This window comes from Chenopodium album, chromosome 2 (genome assembly GCF_948465745.1).
Source record: "Chenopodium album chromosome 2, dcCheAlbu1.1, whole genome shotgun sequence".
NCBI lineage: Eukaryota > Viridiplantae > Streptophyta > Magnoliopsida > Caryophyllales > Amaranthaceae > Chenopodium > Chenopodium album.
The window spans coordinates 40,442,441-40,463,474 of NC_137835.1; the positions used below are offsets into that span (position 1 = coordinate 40,442,441).

The 21,034-nt window shown below is 39.1% G+C and overlaps 1 non-coding gene across 1 annotated transcript; it reads left to right on the top strand.

The window, feature by feature from the left end:
• Window positions 1-10,329: 10,329 nt before the first annotated feature.
• On the top strand, window positions 10,330-10,401 carry TRNAD-GUC (transfer RNA aspartic acid (anticodon GUC)). Its single transcript has one exon. It is a non-coding gene; the product is annotated as a tRNA-Asp (tRNA).
• Window positions 10,402-21,034: the final 10,633 nt, after the last annotated feature.

Below are 21,034 nucleotides of genomic sequence, written 5' to 3' on the forward strand. Positions count from 1 at the left end.
GCACAGATGGCGCACAGCAAGTCGCGTAAACCTCCTGACTCTAGCTTCAATTTGAGATAAAATCTGTGCGGGTTCTAACAGTCCCTACGCGCCCGCACAGGTCACACAGCGCGCCCGCACAGGTAGCGCGCACAGGTCGCACAGAGTAGTTTTGATTTTTCCTCACATCTTCGAGATAGAGAATCCTTGTTCCTTCATCATCCAAACACCTTGTAACCAAAAAGGTAAAAAAAGTAATCAAATTCAAATTCAAATTCAAATAGGAGAAAGTGAAATCGGAATAATAAAAAAAAAGGTTTAGAAAGGAGTTAGAAACTCGGGTTGCCTCCCGAGAAGCGCTTCTTTATGAGATCACTAGCCTGACCATGAGAAAAATCCTTCAAGTGGGAGGCTTGGGTTCCAAAGGATCAAGCAATATACATTCGATGATACCAACTTTTGCCTTGCAAAAGTAATGCTTTAGACGATGACCATTAACCATGAACTTGTTACCATCCGCATCTAACTCAAAGGAGCCATAAGGAGTAGTCTTTGAAATCACAAAAAGACCCGACCACTTTGACTTGAGTTTACCCGGAAACAAACGAAGCCTTGAGTTGAAAAGCAAAACCTTGTCTCCAACTTTAAAGTTCTTGTTTCTAATATGTTGGTCATGCCACTTTTTGGTCTTCTCCTTATATAACCTTGTGCTCTCATAAGCATCATCTCTAAGCTCTTCAAGTTCATTGAGCTTAAGCAATCTCTTCTCACCGGCCAAAGACAAATCCATATTGAGCTCTTTGATGGCCCACCAAGCCTTGTACTCCAACTCAACCGGAAGGTGACAAGCCTTGCCATAGACCAACCTATAAGGGGTTGTGCCTATTGGAGTCTTGTACGCCGTCCTAAGAGCCCATAGCGTGTCATCAAGTTTGAGAGACCAATCTTTCCTTGATTTGTTCACCATCCTTTCAAGAAGATTTTTGATTTCACGATTCGAGACCTCCACTTGTCTTTGAGTTTGAGGGTGGTAAGGTAATCCAACCTTGTGATGAACTCCATATCTCTTGAGAAGAGCTTCAAATTGCTTTTTGGCAAAATGGGAGCCTCCATCACTAATTAGCACCCTCGGAACTCCAAACCTAGGAAAGATGATCTTCTTTAAGAGCTTAAGCACAACCTTGTGATCATTGGTAGGTGAGGGTATGGCTTCAATCCATTTTGTCACATAGTCGACCGCTACCAAGATATATAGATTCCAACAAGAAGAAATGAAAGGTCCCATGAAATCTACCCCCTAAACATCAAAGGGTTCCACTTCTAGAATACTTTGTTGGGGCATTTCGTCCCTCTTGGTAATACCTCCGCTCCTTTGACATCTATCACATTGTGCAACGAATTGGTGGGCGTCTTTATGCATTGTCGGCCACAACAATAAGGATTGAGAGATTTTTTCCACTGTTTTGTCAACACCACCATGTCCTCCACATGCTAATGAGTGGCAATGCTCAAGAACACCTTGAATTTCATGATCTGGAACGCACTTCCGATAAAGGCCATCTCCACATTGCTTGAATAGGTATGGGTCATTCCAAAAGTATCTTCTCACCTCCTTGAAAAACTTCTTCTTTTGTTGAGAAGAGTTCTCCGGGGAAACGACTCCACACGCAAGATAGTTGGCTATATCCGCGTACCAAGGAGTAGAAGTTGACACCAAAGCCATGAGAGCCTCGAATCCTATCTCATCATTAATCGGTACATCCTCCTTGTTCTCAAATGGTAGCCTAGAAAAATGATCCGCTACATAGTTCTCCGCTCCCTTCTTGTCCCTCATTTCCATGTGAAAGTCTTGGAGAGAGAGAACCCAACGGATCAAGCGAGGCTTTGCTTCTTTTTTGGTCATGAGATACCGCACCGCGATGTGATCCGTGTACACGATAACTTTTGAGCATATAAGATAGGACCGAAACTTATCCAATGCAAACACTACCGTCAACATCTCTTTCTCCGTTGTTGTGTAATTCCTTTGAGCCTCATCTAGAGTCCGACTTGCGTAGTAGATGACACATGATTTTCCTTGTTTCTTTTGACCAAGAACGGCACCTACTGCAAAGTCACTAGCATCGCACATTAGCTCAAAAGGCAAGCTCTAATCCAGAGCTTGCACAACGGGAGAAAAAATGAGAGCTTCCTTGAGTTTACGAAACGCCTCAAGGCAAGCCTCATTAAAGTAAAAAACAATCTCTTTTTTAGTAGTTCCGTCAAGGGTTTAACGATTGAAGAAAAATCATTGATAAACCTCCAGTAAAAACCGGCATGCCCAAGAAAAGTCCGTACCCCCGTGATGGAAGTAGGAGGGGGCAACTTTTCAATCACGGAAACCTTGGCCGGATCTACTTCAATGCCATTTTTTGAAACCTTATGGCCGAGGACAATGCCTTCCTCAACCATAAAATGGCACTTTTCCCAATTTAAAACCAAACTCGTCTCTTGACACCTTTTCAAAACTTTTTCAAGGTTAAAAAGACAAGTGTCAAAATACGAGCCACCAACACTAAAATCATCCACGAAAACCTCAATTTCTTTTTCAAGCATCTCAGAGAAAATGGAAGTCATGCATCTTTGAAAAGTAGAGGGAGCATTGCATAATCCGAATGGCATTCTTCGGTATGCAAATGTCCCATATGGACATGTGAAAGTAGTTTTCTCTTGATCACTTGGATGGATAGGGATTTGGAAAAATCCGGAATACCCATCCAAGAAACAAAAGAAAGCATGGTTAGAAAGCCTTTCAAGCATTTGGTCCATGAAAGGGAGAGTAAAATGATCCTTCTTGGTGTTTTTATTCAATCTCCTATAATCAATGCACATTCTCCACCCGGTCACCGTCCGGGTGGAGATTTCCTCTCCCTTTTCATCCTCGATTATGGTCATTCCACCATTCTTTGGAACCACATGAACCGGGCTAACCCATTTGCTATCTGAGATAGCATAGATGATTCCCGCTTCACGTAGTTTCAATATTTCTTTCTTCACAACCTCTTGAAGGTGGGGGTTCAACCTTCTTTGAGGTTCAATGGAGGTGGAATGATCATCCTCAAGATGAATACGATGCATGCATAAAGAAGGGCTAATACCTTTAATATCATCAATGCTATACCCTATCACATCCCTATATTTCCTTAAAACATTAAGAAGTTTTTCCAAATTAAGACAATCTAGGGTAGCATTGACAATAATAGGGTATTTTCCCTCCTTATCAAGAAAAGCATATTTAAAAGAAGGGGGAATGGGTTTGAGTTCTACCTTGGGAGGAGGCTTATTTGTTCCGGGGCCTGCCCGTCTGGGTCCACTATATCCTTGACGGCTTAGAGGTAAAACTCCGGGGCCGTCTTTTGATCCCCATTCAAGGAACCAACAGAACCATCATCCCTCTCATACTTGATGAGCATGAGAGAAGGGATTATTACAGGCTTGGCTTCGTTGAGGGTTGGCCAACCTAAGATAATGTTATAGGCGGTCAGCTCCTCAACGACCAAGAACTTGACGACCAGATGTCGTCCTTTCCCTTTTTCACCCACCCGGATTGGTAAATCAACACATTTTTAACCTTGGCCGGCTATGCCTCCTCGGTTATCTCCCGGGTGAACGCAGAAGGTTCTTCACCTAGGTGGAGTAGACGAAGCTGCCAGTCTAGTGGCTGGACATTGTTGTATGTCGCCTGACCTCAGAAGAGGGCCGGCTGCATGAAATGGGGAGAATACGGACCGTAGACCTGAGATGGTATGTACGGTGCAGTCCCAATCATTTGAGGACCAGAATGGACGGTATTACTGCCTATGTGGCTCTCCTGCAAGGAAGGTACATTCCCTGCAGATGTGTTCTTGAAGCTATTTGGAAAGCTCGATGTAGATGTCGACTCAGACAACTGCTGATTTCTCTGGCGGGTGATAATCTCCCGGGCATCAAGAGTTGATTTTTTGTTTCCCACCGGCTGTTGAGTTCGGCGGGGATTGTTGACATTCCTCTTAGGCAGAAGAATCTTGGACCAATAAATTGTCCCGGCTGCCTTCTCCTTTGGATGAGGAGTTGGCTGCTGATCTCTGACTGACTTCCCCTTCTCCACATGAGTCTTTTTTGCCGATTGACCCCTGCTTAGGACAACCCGACTCTTCGTGATCAGATCTTTAATTTCATCCTTGAAACTTGTCATGAACTTCATGAGTTCGTCTCGAGTGACAGGTGCTGATCTGCTGGCCGTATGGGTTTCCCCTTCCGGCTGTCCAGGGGGTCGTTTTGTACCCGCCTGGCTGGCACCCCGCTCCAGAGTGTCTCTGGGCCGAATGCGCTTGGTTATCAGGGAGCCATCATTGGCTATATAAGTTTTAACATGAGTATCTTCATCCTCTTGGTCAGTGAAAACTTCCGATTCGTCGACCGGACGCTCAGGAGGTGGTACAAACTCTTAAACCATCCTTGAGGTACTCTCCCCACAGACGGCGCCAAATGTTTTGGGTGTTTTTGTCCCTCGGGAGAGTTACGTGACAAAGATTGGTCCGACTGAGCTGTACCTGCAAAAATAACGGAGACTCCGGATAATGGAGCTCCGCCTCCAGCGGTCAAGTTAGTAACTTGAAAAGGAATAAATAGTGCGGAAATTTGGGTGGGGGTCTGCTCGGATTCCAAGCTCAGGTGTTTCTCTGATGAGTGAAAAAGTCAGTGCAATAAATGATTCAGTGTGTCCCCAAAATGGGGAAATACCTCCCTATTTATAGTGTTGTTGGAGAATGTGCCTCTATCTAGGTCACTTGACCTAGATTTTAGGGGGCTGCGCCGAATTACGGCGCTTCTTCGGATTTAGGCCCTTGAAGGCCGCTATTTCAGAAGTTATCTGAAGGGGACACGTGTCAGGAGGCTATTAGGCCACTTGGGCCAGCCTAAACTTGACACGTGGCCTTCTCTCATTGGTCCACATATCTAGGGTATTTTTACCATAAACAAAAGGCATACGTTACATCTGGCCTAATACATATCATGGCATACATGATGGATCCAATAAGCGAAGCATATAGAATCAGATTCATTCTTTCCCGCTCATTAGGTGTTTTTGGACACTGCTTCTTGCTCAGGTTATGCCATGTGACATTGGCAGGTGACCTCTCTTGGCCCCTTCCATGCTAAATCGAGCAAGTACCTTATCAATTGATAGAGGAATAAACGAGTCGTTAATTATCTATCCCAAAATCAAACACAATTTATAATATCCAAAACCAACCTTATACAAGTGTAAGGCAAGTTTAGGGTCGAACCCAAAGGAGTGAGTCAGTTTTAACTATAGCCTAAGTCATGCTATTTCGAAGATTGTAGTGAGAAAATGGTTGGTATTATGGTAACAAAATTAGACTAATCAAGTAATTCAATAAACTAAATACTAGGGATATAGGTTCCACATGCAAGTTCAATAATCATGCTAATTGAAAGTTCATTCGCTTGATTCAAGCATTGCACAGGACAAACAATAGTAGCAATCAAGAGAGTTCAAGAGCTATTTGCTAGAGGCCAAGCTAGGGGTCATTATGAATGGCTAATCAAGGAAATTCACAATCAAACTCAATCAATTAAAGCAATTCTCAAATTGATTGTTCATGTCATTAAGAACTGCAATGCAATATAGATTAATCTTATTGGTTGATCATTCCTAATCCAATTAATCACATGCAAAACTATGTCAACCAATTTAATTGCAACAATTCAATCAATCAAAGATCATTAACTAGCACCAATTATCAATCAAGCATGCTTCCCCTTCTCCCTAGCAACTAATCTACTCACTAATTATGGTGTAACTCAAGAACAAATCACTAGAAATAAGATTGATCATCATTCTAAATCAAAATCAAGAGGAAACAATATCAACTACAATATCCAATTCAAATTCAAGCAAATCAAACAATCAAACATGAAACTAAAACAAACAAGTAAGAGACGAACTAGAAGAAGAGATACTCACTAACATTAATGATTGAAAATGAAGAAATCCAAGCACAATTGATCCAATGTTGAAATACAAATCCAATACCAAGAACTTCTCTCAAACTTCTCTCTACCTTCTCTCTCTAAAACTAAGCTAATGAAAATTATCTAAAAGTTGTTTTCAAAAAGGAATTACAAGTGTATTTATAGGCAAAGAAGGAAAACGGAATCCCCACGCCCTCTCTACTAAACCCTGCGCCCTCGAGGAAATGGGGATGGAACCTATAACAAACTCCGCGGGCTATCTGGGCAACACCCGCGCCCGCGGCAAAGGCCTCCGCGCCTGCGGCAAGGCCGCGACAAGTCCCCTGCTCCCAAAGGGTGATCAAAGGGTCGCGGTCTCTCTGGTCAGGAGCGGTCTCTCCAGTCTACAAGCGCCCGCGGGGAGCCGGCGGCTAGGCCGCAGAGAGTTTTTGGTCAAAATTGTCCAATTTGGTGCATACGAGCCCGCGCCCGCGGCAAACTGGTAGGGCTTGATGCCTCTCCAAGCCCTCACCAAGCCCTCTTTGAGCCCTCTCCATGTCGATTACTTCCTCCTTGCTTAGTCAATATAGCCCATCTTGATCCCCTTGCAAAGACAAATCCTAGGAACCTACAAGAACAAACAACGGAAAGGAATAAAAGGGAAAAAGGACCAAATAAAAGGAAAACACGAAGAAAACACGAAAAACACAGGGAAAGAAAGAAAGAAAGGAACTAAAGGAAAAAGGACCAATAATAAGATAAGAAAGCATGAAAAGGAGATGATAACATCCAAAAAGACTACCCTATGAGTGCCATAAATGACACTCATCAAATTCCCCCAAGCTAGACTTTTGCTTGTCTCGAGCAAAACAAAGGCTAAAAAGGAAAAACAAAGGATTATTCAAAATAACAAAAGAAAAAAAAAAAGAAAGAGGTGAGAATATACACTAACTCACTTTCGTAGGAATCACGGTCAATTATAGCAACAAAAGACAAGCCATTTAAACCCTTAGATCGCTCTAGAGGACGAGTGAGGCTCTCGTAAAGATTTCCTAGAGATAACCTATAACTCTTATTAAACAAAACAAAAGAAGCAAAAATGAGGCAAAATACTAGAATAAAGAGCAAATTTTTAAAAACAACAATGATTTCAAAAAAAAATCTTTGTGAAATGGACTTTACAAAGTTACTATAGTTCAAATGAATAACAACCTTTCTAATGTAAATCATGGTATGCACGTTATAAGATACCTTAAGTTGATTGAAACATAAATATGCTAGGCATAGGAATTAGTTGTCACACTCCACTTTCATCCCAAACGATCTTACCGCGTTCCCCCTACTAATCTCATTTCTCCCCGTAGTGAGCGTCTCATAGATTCCACGAAGGAACCGAAAAAAGATCAAATTTTTGGCTACTCGACATCTTAACTTCGCATCCCCTTTCCTTAGGCTATAACCCATGATTCCCTCCACCAATGAATGACTTAACCCCTAGGTCAAAAGGTCTTCCCAAAGGTTGTAATGTAAGGCAAAAAGGGTTAGGGTAGGCTAAATTTAAAATTTGATGATTAATCTAAATTGTGAAGCAAAGATTGCGCATTTCTTTACACCATAACCAAGTAATCACCAAAAAAAAAAAATACCAACACCCCCAATCTTATTCAAAGCTAAGATCACAAACATATACACAAAAAGCGTGAGAACGCTTCCCCCCCCCCCCCAAGCTTAAATGGGGCATTGTCCTCAATGCTCAAAAAGGAAGAATACTCACATAAAAATATTTTTGCATTTTTCACTGGTTTTTTTTCATTTTTCTTTATTACTGCTTTGTCCTCGCCTCTTTTAACTATGGACGGCTTTTTCAACTTTGCACTTGATTTGTCCTTGCCATTTTTACTTTTGACGGCTTTTTCATTTATTCAATTGCCATTATTCACAAAATATACACAAAACACGATCTTTCTTTCATTTTGAACCAATAACCAAACTTATATACCACAATCTCCAAAATATGACCATTTGCTTCACAAAAACCCAAAGATGAAAACAAAAATAAAACAAAAGGCTCAAGATCTAAAGATGTGGCTTGAAAAGAAGGGAAAAAGGCTCAAAGGGCTAGCAAGTTGGCAAATGTATCCCTAAACAAAAAAGTAAAAAGAAGTGCACTATCCTAGAAAAAGGAAAAATTTCTCCCCGATAAGATGCCTTCGTCCTTCCTAGGTGGTTCGGTCTCGGTCTTAGGAATCATACGTTAAGATTCAAGATTAGGTTTGTAGAAGTCAAGGATCCATGCCGCTCATACAAGAATATGTTGAAAGCTTGAAAAAGTATGAATCCCACATGGTTGTAGCAAAAACTCACTAAGGTTGTCAAATCGAAGATAGGGAGAAACTACCAACTGGCCACAAACAAGTAGAATTCGGCTTCATGATCCCCGTGGTTCTAGACAACTACCTTAGCATGCTTTATCCTACAATCAACAAAACGTAATCTCAAACCGTGCATACCATGACCACCTAGTAAGATTATTATTCAAAAGCAAGGGTCCATTGTTTACAAGTCCAAGTCAAAATAGAAAGAGTGAAAAATAAATCCTCAAAAAGCTATGTACAAAACCAAGAACAAAAAGAAAAGAAAAGAAAAGAAAATAAAATATGGAAAACAAAGATAAAGGAAAAGTAAGAGAACAAAGAAAAGGACAAAGATGTAATCATAACACGTATTTCCCAATCGACATACAAGCGGTCAAATGGCCACATCGCCAAAGACCCCAAACACACTAGGTGTTATAATAATACATCCTCGAACCGTTCAACTCTCCTAAAACTAATCCAAATTTAAGAAACCAAGAAAAGTAAAGGAATAAAAGTAAAGAGATAAAACAAGAAAGGCCTCACCAAGCGTCCAAGCTATGCTGCAATAACCAAGGAGCAAGAACGACCTCCTCTAAGAAGCTTCGATGACCAAAGCATAAGCTACGAACAAGGCGAGAAAAACAAAAGAAAAGGACTATTTACAAAATGAAATTGTTAGTAACTTCCAAACAAAAGAAAACAAAAGAAAGCTTACGCGAATAATATGTACAATGACCTAGAGAAACCATAATCATCATAATCAATAAAAGAGACCTCAAAACATCATCATCAATACCAAGACAACAAGACAACCAACATACCAACGAGACTACCAAGAGCGAAGAAATAGAAATCCATCGAAGCCTTTTCAAACACATCCCCATAAGTCCAAGGTGCGTCCCCCAAAACCTACCCTAAAACATCTTTATTGACTCCCCCCCGTACAAAATAAGGGCATCAACCGCGATGCTCAAAAACATGCAAAGCTAAAAGGGAGAAAACAAAAAGGGAATCAAACAACCAAGGGGAAAACTATTGGCCACTAGGGCCAGCACCACCATCACTCACATCTAACCTCCGGTAAAACCGAAAGGGAAACCATAGCGACCTTTAAAAAGGTCAAGTTGGGATGTGGACAATTGGTCAATTGGATCGGGTTGCATACAGAGCTTGGGGTGAGTGGGGTGAACATAGTAGTATTCGGGGGTCACCCCGATAATCACTCCCCCCCGAGACCTGGTAATCATAATGACCGAACACATCTGGGTAGTCACGCCTTGGCTCATCGGGGTTTGTAACCCCGGGATAATAGGGGTACGTGGGGAGGTTGTCACCGCCCTAAGATGGCACCGGCCCTTGTTGGGGCGGCACATATGGGTAGTTCACCGGAGGAGTGACCTCCCCCCTACGCACACTAGCGTCATATAGGGGGCTAGTTTGAAAAGACAAAGTTTGATGGTTTAATTACATACCTTGCATGCTCAATTGCATGCGCTCCATATGCTCACGCATAACCTCCATCTCACGGAGATAGGCATCTCCTCGGTAGTCTTGTTGTTGATGTTGTTGTCTTCTACTTCTTCTTTGTTGCGGTTGTTGTTGTTCATGTTGAAATTGTGGATGTTGTTGTTCTTGTTCTTGCTCTGCTTCTTCTTCTTCATCACCACCTTCCCTTTCTCCACCTTCACAATCATCTCCATCATCATCATCATCGTCCTCATCATCATCATCCTCCCCCAAAACATTCTCAACTCTCCCATCGTCCATGGGAATCCTCCAAACAATCCTAGCCTCTCGAGTAATTGAGGTGGCAGCCGGGTTTGGGAGAAAACAATGGTGCACATTACGCACTAGCCAAGAATAAACACCGTTTCCCTTAGTTTTAGAAATGAACCGCAAAGTGTTAAGTTGCTTCAAATCCAAAAATCAAACACAATTTATAATATCCTAAATGCAAAGTGTTAAGTTGCTTCAAATCCAAAGTGCACAATTTAAGGTCGTTGTAGTATAGTGGTAAGTATTCCCGCCTGTCACGCGGGTGACCCGGGTTCGTTTCCCGACAACGGCACCATTTTGATAGAGGAATGAACGAGTCGTTAATTGTCTATCCCAAAATCAAACACAATTTATAATATCCTAAACCAACCTAATACAAGTATAAGGCAAGTATAGGGTCGAACCCAAAGGAGTGAGTCAGTTTTAACAATAGCCTAAGTCAAGCTATTTCGAAGATTGTAGTGAGAAAATGGTTGGTATTATGGTAACAAAATTAGACTAATCAAGTAATTCAAGAAACTAAATACTAGGGATATAGGTTCCACATGCAAGTTCAATAATCATGCTAATTGAAAGTTCATTCGCTTGATTCAAGCATTACAAAGGACAAATAATAGTAGCAATCAAGAGAGTTCAAGAACTATCTCCTAGAGGCCAAGCTAGGGGTCACTATGAATGGCTAATGAAGGAAATTCCCAATCAAACTCAATCAATTAAAGCAATCCTCAAATTGATGGTTCATGTCATTAAGAATTGGAATGCAATTTAGATTAATCATATAGGTTGATCATTCCTAATCTAATTAATCACATGCAAAAATATTTCCACCAATTTAATTAATCAATCTAAGATCATCAACTAGCACAAATTATCAATCAAGCATGCTTCCCCTTCTCCCTAGCAACTAATCTACTCACTAATCATGGTGTAACTCAAGAACAAATCACTAGAAATAGAATTGATCATCATTCTAAATCAAAATCAAGAGGAAACAATATAAACTACAAAATGAAGAAATCCAAGCACAATTGATCTAATGTTGAAATACAAATCTAATACCAAGAACTTCTCTCTCTAAAACTAAGCTAATGATAATTATCTAAAAGTTGTTTTCAAAAAGGAATTACAAGTGTATTTATAGGCAAAGAAGGAAAACGGAATCCCCGCGCCCTCTCTAGTAAACCCCGCGCCCTCGGGAAAATGGGTACGGAACCCATAATTATCTAGCCCACGCCCGCGGAAAAGGCCTCCGCACTCGCGGCAAGGGTGCGGCGAATCCCCTGCTCCCAAAGGGTGATCATAGGGCCACGGTCTCTCAGGTCTGGAGCGTCTACCCGCGCCCGCAGGGAGCTCGCGGCCAGACCACGGAGAGTTCCTAGTAGAAATTGGCCAATTTGGTGCATAAGAGCCCGCGCCCGCGACAAACTGGTAGGGCAGGATGCCCTCTCCAAGGCCTCCCCAAGGCCTCTCCAAGCCCTCTCTGAGCCCTCTCCAAGCCGATTACTTCCTCCTTGCTTAGTCATTATAGCCCATCTTGATCCCCTTGCAACGACAAATCCTAGGCACCTACATGAACAAACAACGGAAAGGAATAAAAGGGACAAAGGACCAAATAAAAGGAAAACACAAAGAAAACATGAAAAACACATGGAAAGAAAGAAAGAAATGAACTAAAGGAAAAAGGACCAAAAATAAGATAAGAAAGCATGAAAAGGAGATGAAAACATCCAAAAAGACTACCCTATGAGTGCCATAAATGACACTCATCATCAATATAAGTACTTAAACTTAATCCAATCATCCTTTTTTATCTATCCCTATAGATCTTGATGCCTAGGATGTATTGAGCCTCTCCTAAGTCTTTCATTGAGAAAAATTTTCTAAGCCAGGCCTTTACAAACTTTAACAACGAAATGTTGTTTCTAATGAGCAATATGTCATCGACATATAAGACTAAGAAGGCGATGTCACTCCCACTGACCTTCTTGTAAACACAAGATTCATCTGGATTCTTTATAAAACCAAACTTACCGATGGCTTCTTCGAATCGCAGATTCCAACTTCTGCTAGCTTGCTTTAGTCCATAACTGGAATTCTTAAGCTTACAAACCTTCCCAGCATTGTTTTGCCGGACAAAACCTTCTGGCTGTGTCATGTACACAATTTCTTCCAAAATACCATTTAAGAAGGCGGTTTTGACGTCCATCTGCCATATTTCGTAGTTATAATATGCAGCAACCGCTAGGAGGATCCGAACGGATTTAAGCATTGAGACTGGTGAGAAGGTTTCATCGTAATCAATACCATGAATTTTTCTATAACCTTTTGCCACAAATCTAGCATTTAAAATGAATACATTTCCATCTTTGTCGGTTTATATCTTGAAAATCCATTTACATCCGATAGGTGTATAACCTTCGGGTAAGTCAACCAAGTCCCAGACTTGATTTTCAAACACGGAATCCATTTAAGATCTCTTGGCCTCATGCCATTTAGCAGAGTCGGTGCTTGCCATCGCTTGCTTGTAGGTTGTCGGTTCATCTTCATCCATAATCAGGATGTCCTCTGATATCTCGGTTAAAACTAAACCAAGATATCTATCAGGTTGAGATCTCGGCCTCTAAGACCTACGTAGGGTAATGGATTGAGCATTTGCATTATCGGTTTGACTTTGCACATTTTGATCATTTTGACATGCGTCAACAGATGCTGTTTAAGCACTTTGACTGTCATTCTGATTTTGTTGCTCATCCTCACGAACTTCGTCGAGTTCAATTTTCCTCCCACTAGTCATTTTAGAAAGGTGTTCCTTCTCCAAAAAGACACCATCGCAAGCAACAAACACTTTGTTCTTCGATTTAATGTAAAAGTAATACCCTTTGGTTTCTTTTAGGTGGCACACAAAGTAAACCTTGTCAGATTTGGGATGAAGTTTGTCAGAAATCAATTTCTTGACATATGCTTCGCATCCCTATATCTTTATAAAAGACAACCTAGGTGGTTTCTTTGTCCATAATTCATATGGAGTCTTTTCTACAGCTTTTGATGGTGCACGGTTTAGTGTTAGTGCCACAGTTAGAAGTGCGTGTCCCCAGAAAGAGATAGGAAGATCACTAAGACCCATTGTTGATCGTACCATGTCCAACAAGGTTCGATTTCTCCTTTCGGATACTCCGTTCCATTGAGAAGTTCCTAGAGGTGTCAGTTCTGAAAGTATACCTTTTTCTTTTAGATGGTCATTGAATTATTGGCTCACGTATTCACCATCTCAATCCGATCGAAGGGCTTTGATTTTCTTGCCAAGCTGATTTTAAACTTAACTCTAAAATTCTTTGAACTTTTCAAACGATTCAGATTTATGTGACATTAGGTAGACATAACCATATCTACTATAGTCATCTGTGAAGGTGATAAAATATCGGTGTCAATTTCTTGTGGTTGAGCTTATTGGTGCACATACATCAGTGTGTATTAGACCTAATAACTCTCCTGCCCTTTCTCCTAGCTTGGAGATCGAATGGCTGCTTAATCATCTTGCCTAATAAACATCCCTCGCATTTCTCAAATGATTCTAAATCGAAAGAGTCAAGAACACCTTCTTGTAGAAGTCTCTTGATGCGTTTGATGTTAATGTGGCCAAGACGACAATGCCACAAGTAAGTTTGGTTTGACTCCATGGTCTTAGCTCTTTTGGTAGTATTATTAACATTATAAACTTGTTTGTCCGTATCAAGCACATAAAGACCATTTTCGGAACGTGCAATACAATATAAAACATTATCGAGATAAATCGAACATTCATTGTCTTTTACTCGAAATTCAAAACCCTTAGCGTCCAACGCCAAAATTGAAATGATGTTGTTGGTAATGCTGGGAACATAATAAACGTTATCTAGTTCCAAAACAAGACCGGTGGGAAAAGATAAACTGAGAGTTCCTACGGATACGACACTAATTTTGGCTCCGTTGCCGACCTGTAGTTCAACCTCTCCCTTCTCTAGCCTTCTAGCATTACTTAGTCCCTGAGAATTGGAACAAAGGTGTGAGCCACATCCGGTATCTAATACCCATGATGTCATGCTAGTGAAGTTAAAGTCTATAACGAATATACCTGATTCAAAAGCAACGGTTGCGTTATTCTTATTTTCCTTGAACTTGAGGCAATCTCTCTTCCAATGTCCCTTCTTCTTAGAGTAGAAGCATTCGGAATCAGATTTAAAAGATGCTACCTTTTTCTCTTTGTTATCCTTGGTAGCTGTAGACTTAGGCGGAAAGATTTTCTTCTTGCCCTTCCCTTTAAAGCTTTTCTTCTTCTTGTCTGAGAATTTGAATGGCTTGCCCTTTTTAATCATGAGCATTTTATGCTTCCCCTCATCCTTTAGCGTTAGCTCTGCGTGCTTCAACATACCATGAAGCTCAGCGATGGTTTTCTCCATGCTGTGCATGTTATAGTTCATCTTGAACTGATCATAGCCTTTATGCAGCGAGTGGAGAATGATGTCGATTGCCATCTCGGTTGAATACCCTGCATCAAGCCTTTCCATGTTCTCAAACAATCCTATCATTTTGAGTACATGTAGGCTGACTGTCTCTCCTTTCTTGAGCTTGCTCTCAAGGATCTGCCTGTGGGTTTCAAACCTTTCTATTCGGGCCTGCTCTTAAAACATATTTTGCAGTTTAGAAATTATCTCAAAAGCTGTCTCCTTCTCAAAGAAAGTCTTTTGAAGCTCCGGAGACATTATGGCCAACTTGATGCATTTCACATCTCGATTGGCACTTTGCCATCGGTTTAGGGAAGCCTGAGTCACCTCCTCATTGGGAGCCTCGGGAATTTCCTCATCAAGGACATATTCCTTTTGCTCTTCCATGAAAACAATTCGCAAGTTCCTTTGCCAATCAAGAAAATTTGGCCCACTCAACTTCTCCTTCTCGAGAATTAAGTGTAACGAGAATTGGTTGTTTAAGTTATTTGAAGACATGATTCTACAATTGAAAGAATTTGTAATGAAAAACCATTCATGAAATTTAAATAAGATTGAATTCATGCATTTTAATCAAACTTATTTAAAACGTCTTATTGACACATTTAAAGTTGTCCCCAATTTGGTGAGAATAAGTCGATTCAAGGATCTGAAGAAACAAAGAGTGGTTAAGCATGCTTTGACTTGTCTTAACACTTAATCTCCTAAGGTAAGCAACGCTTTGCTAATGGCTCCAAGCCACTCTTGGTTGAATAAATCGCCGCATCTAATGCTCTATTAACAATTTATTCACTTTGCCACGACATGTTAGTACTCCATCACTCACATCGTTGAGTACAACCAAAACCAACATGCATACCCGGTATGCCTTACTTCCTAGGAGAGGTAGTGATGCCTCGCTTTGGCGTAGCCCACCGCTACCCTCGTTCGGCCGGTAAGTGTTGTTTTGGAATGGCAAGTTTTTACTCAATGTTTAGGGACCTAGGGTTTCTATGTTGGTTGATTTAAGTGAACTTAATTAATCATCACAACATTCGAAATCCTAAACATGCATCTAACATATAATTCATATACATAAACATATACATATCGAAAAACATAAATATAGATGCATTTGGGAACTAGCATGACCCCTTGAAATCTTCAAATCTTCTAAAGGTCTTCATTTGCAACTTCATGGCTACGTCTTCCAAGAAACTCCGTCTTCAAGACTTGACCATAATTAAATGCAACTACTAGTATCTACGATTAGGACTAATCTAAATATTAAGGTACAAAAATACTCAACGGTACGCAGACAGTATTTAGATTTAGAAAAATATATCACGGATCGCAGTCCGTATTTTCTATCCTAATCGAGCCTCACTAGTTGCCATTTCATAAAACCTGTGAGAGAATATATATTCCATTCATCCATTTGCTATTTTTTAATGGCCCATTAATTTTACAACGATAAACAAGTAAGAATGCACAAACACGCGTGAACTAGTAACTAATCTAGGTCGTTAATCCAATTAACACGCCTAATTAAAACTAGTCAAAGTTGTTTTAACCGTTTATGTAAATAAGCGCATTTTAACAGTTGAAGCTCCAACTAAATTCCACATCCAACTTAATTAATCAAATTAATTAAGCCGGTAATTCCCAAAATTTGTCAAAATAAATTTTGCCAATGCCGCTCAAAACCGAGGCCTAGCCTCAAAAATTTATTAAAAAAATTAAAAAAAATTAGATTAATAAAATAATTAAAACGACAATTATTATGCAAAAATACGTAGTCCAAAATGTCTAAGTGCCTAGCCCTAAGACACGGAGTGCTCACATTTCGCACAACCGTTAGATGCTCAATGAAAGTGGGAGTGGGCCCGATGTCGCTAAGCGTTACACCGCCCACATCAGCGAACTTTCACACATAAAAAACGTGGCCCTTGATGGCCCATGTTGAACGAATTCATTTCACTACATTGCTTCGCAAGCAACGTCTACGCATACCCCTAATTACACGACGCATGCACCAAGTTCCAAGCGATGCACCATGTGCTTGTGCCCCACATACCCGCGCCACAGCAACCCCAAGTACACGCAACATAGCACACATGCACGCACGCACATGGCACTGTGCTGCTCCTATGCTGCGTCGCTTGTGCTGCTGCTGCTTGCGGCCGTGCGCACCAACCACGCAGTGGCTGCACACACAGGGCATGGCAGCCCCTTGGAAGCCATATGCGGGCTGCTATGCAACCCAGCTAGCCAAGGGCGCTCATGCCTTGTTTTACGTGCCATTAGCCTCGGGATTTTATCCCAAATTTTGTGTTACTTTTGCCATTAATTCTAAATTAATTTTAGAACTAATTTAATGAGAAAAATTAAAAAAATTTAAACAATTCTAACTTAAATAAAATTTTTAAAGTGCATGTAACCAAAACAATACGCTAGAACCATTCTTTAATTAAATTGGTTTAACTTGGTGCAACAAAAATAATAGGGCAAATACCCACTATTAATTAATTTAAATTAACTTTGATTTTTTGACAAAATAATAGAAAGTTGGAAAAATGAACATAAATTCAATGAAGATTCCAACTTTAATACTTGTGAATCCTTGAAATATTATATCTTCCAATATGAAAATAAACAATTTTTCTATCACAAAGTTTCAAACTTTATGATTTCAATCAACTAAAAAATGATTAAATCAATAAAGTTTAACAAAAATTCATGGAATTTAGTAATATAAAGTTTCAATCACTTAACATAATTAAAGGTTGAATCTTTAATACTTGGAAGCGTCAAAGAACAACAATTTCACACTAAATGCAATTAGTTTGCAATTATGTGAAAAATAAAACCAAGCATTCAAGCACAAATTACTACAAAGTAATCACGCCTAAAGATTCTTAAAATATGCAATTAATTTTCAAGGTTAGAAAGTCTTAAAATATGTATTGAACAAATTACATAACCACCATAAATATGCAATTAATTTTCAAGGTTAGAAAGTCTTAAAATTTTTCGTTAAAACGAAAAAATCCTCGAAAATGGCATCTCTGGTCGTTTTTTTGGTCGAAATCTTGGTTCACTAATTTTTGGTCGAAATCTTGGTTCGGGGCTGAAGGTATCTTAAATACGAGGTTAAAATAGATAATATGAGTTATTGTAGGGAATAATTTCAAGCGTTAACCCCTAGCTTGAACCCCAGTGTGATCATACACTAAAGTACGGTGGCGTCCAAAAGGGAAGAAGATAGAGCAAAAGAGTCGCCAACAAATTTTTTTAGGAACTTGTAAACCGTTCATAGGATGAAGGTTGCACCCCTTAACAATCCAAGAGATCGTCAACTCCATAAGGTCTAGAACCAAATAAGGGTTCCGAGATGAAGGTACAAATCCAACCTAAAACAGATTGAACTTGCCCTAATAATAGGCCTCTACTTTATTTTGATCGTATTCATGTGCACTTTCTAATTAACATGCAATCAATAGATTAACCCTAAACCTGCTTATCTATGTTGGTTGAATATTAATGCACAAATAAATCTATTATTGGCGATCACTTGAATTATAATCACAATTAACCCTAACAAGATTATTAATATCTTATTAAACGTGATTACATGTACAAATTCCCTTTAAACATGCATAAAAGGTGTGATCAAGCAATAACAAAAAAAATATATAATATATATCAAGCAACAACAACAATAATAATAGTAATAATAATAATAATAATAATAATAATAATAATAATAATAATAATAATAATAATAATAATAATAATAATAATAATAATAATAATAATAATAATAATAATAATAATAATAATAATAATAATAATAATAATAATAATAAAATAATCATCATCAAAATAATAATAATAATAATAATCATATTCATAATCATCATAAATTATAACAAATATAATCATAATCATGTTCATGTTAATATTAAAGCATAATAATAGTAGCAAGATCCTAGGCATGATACTAACAAGATTAATAACAAACCCTAACATGTCACTAAGCAATAAAAATCAAGTCTTCAACCCTAACGTGATACTAACAATCATAAATATTAGGAAGAACATAGGTAGCATCGCAGGAATCATAATAAGCATATTTGATATTATAACCTTTTCCATGAACATGATACTAGGAATATCATAATAACAATATAAACATGATTTCTACATCATAATATCAATTAAAACCATTAAAAGTACTTACTTTGATGCTTCGTACCTCTTTCTAATAAAAATATACACACGTTAGTAACTTCAAGGAAAATAATAAACAAACAATTAAATTAAATAATTGAAATAGAGATTTGGGACCAAACCCTCAGAAATTAAACCTTTAACGTCTAGGGGGAAGGCAACTTCGAATATGGCTAGGTGTTTCTAGATCTAATGAATGCGGAATTTTGTATGTAAAAACAAAGTTTAGAAAAAGAGAAAGAGAGAGATGAAATAATCAAGAAAACTTGATGAGGATTGGTGAATGATTAAGAGAGAATTAGAGAATTAATGATTGCGAATGAAAACTGATTGTAGGTGAATGAAAACGAATTTTTTAATACGTTATTTATAGATAAAATCATCCAAAAAGATAAAATATCAAAACAGAGCACTTGGCGCACGCAAAACAGAGCTGGCGTCACCACCAGGCGCCAATGGCTGGCGTTTGGCGCTGATTTTAGAAATTCACGCGTTTTTGTTTTTATCATATCTTTAGATCCAGAAGTCCAAATAAGGCATATAATATGTCGTTGGAAAGCTCTTAAAGTCTTATTTCCAATTCAATTAGAATAAGATTAAAATATTTTGTAGATAAAAAGACATGGCTAAAATAGTGGAAGGGTATCAGTTTTGGATAGAGTTTCATGTCTCATTCATATCTTTTTCGTTATAACTCGGATTTAATATTATAATATATCATTGGAAAGATAATTTCAAGATCTATCCAACCAAATAAAATTTGGAAAAATATTATGAGGCACGAAAATAAAACCTAAATATATTCCACCTTGTACAAAACAAGGATTCTCAAAAGGAGTAGTTTTATTCAATTTCAAACTCTTTAAAACATACTTATCAATCCTAACTCCATTAGGATTTAAAAGAACCTTCTAGCATATTCTAAAAGACTATAATCAATCCTAATAGCTTTAGGAATGATAATTAATAATAGGCCCTCCTCTAGATCATTGGGCCACATATAAAAACCAAATCGGGCCCAGTTTAGTATTTTGGCCATAACTTCCTCGATATTCATCGGAATTGGGCTTATAATATATCCTTGGAAAGGTCTTTTCAAACCCCATCCAACTACATAATTATTGGATCCTTATCATGGACCAACCAAACTGGATTGACTATTTTCTTAAAATAAGTTTTTTTAAAAAACAGAGAGAAGGGAAAAGAATTAAAACTATCCGCAACACTAAACTTTTCACACTTTCACTTCATTCGATTATGATTCAACGTGAAATGCACTCATCACTGGGTTTGGTTTTGGGGAGACACAAATGGGTGTCTACAGAAGCCCCCACTTTGACTGAGTTTGGACAAACGCAAGTTTCGAAAACAAAAGTCAAAGTATCGATAGGGACGGAGAATGATTCAGAACGTTCTGTGATCCTAAACCAATCTTGTAACGCCAATACCTGCAAAATAACGTTAGTTAAACAGATAAAAGAGTTAAGAAACGCGTATCTTGAACCGTCGAGCACACGTCTCTGAAAGTAATCGATTTGCTGCCGCTAAACTATTGTCTTGATGACCTCCTGCAAGCTAGAGAATGCCATCCCGCTTGAAAACTGCTACGCCCGTAACTGCTTCAAATATAGAAGACTGCTTCGCCTGAAACGATCATCTTCCGCTTTGATAATACTCCACATCCAAGGGAATACTATCGAAGATTGCTTCTCTTGAAACAATCCTCATCCCATTGATAATATTCCACGTCCAAGGGAATACTATCGAAGATTGCTTCTCTTGAAACAATCCTCAGTTGTTTTTGACAACTCTCCATAATCCAGGGAACGCCACCTTGCTGTTTCGATGTTCACTCGTCTCTGAACAAAGAATTTATTTTTGATATGCTCACGCGTCTCTGAACAAAGAGCTTCTTTATTATATTCTTTTTTAATATGAACTTCTAAATGATGTGTCCACGCGTCTCTGAACGAAGAGCTTGATAATAGGATGCCCACGCGTCTCTGAGCAAAAGAGCTTGTGGGAAATGTCCACGCCTCTCTGAACAAAAGAGCTTGAAAAGGATTGTCCACGCGTCTCTGAAAAAAAGAGCTTGATTGATATGCCCACGCATCTCTGGAGTAAAAGAGCTTGATGGAAATGTTCACGCGTCTCTGAACAATAGAGCTTCGGTATTTGAACGTTTGTTGCGATAATGTCTTGAAGAAAAAATTTCTGAAGACCAACGTTTGT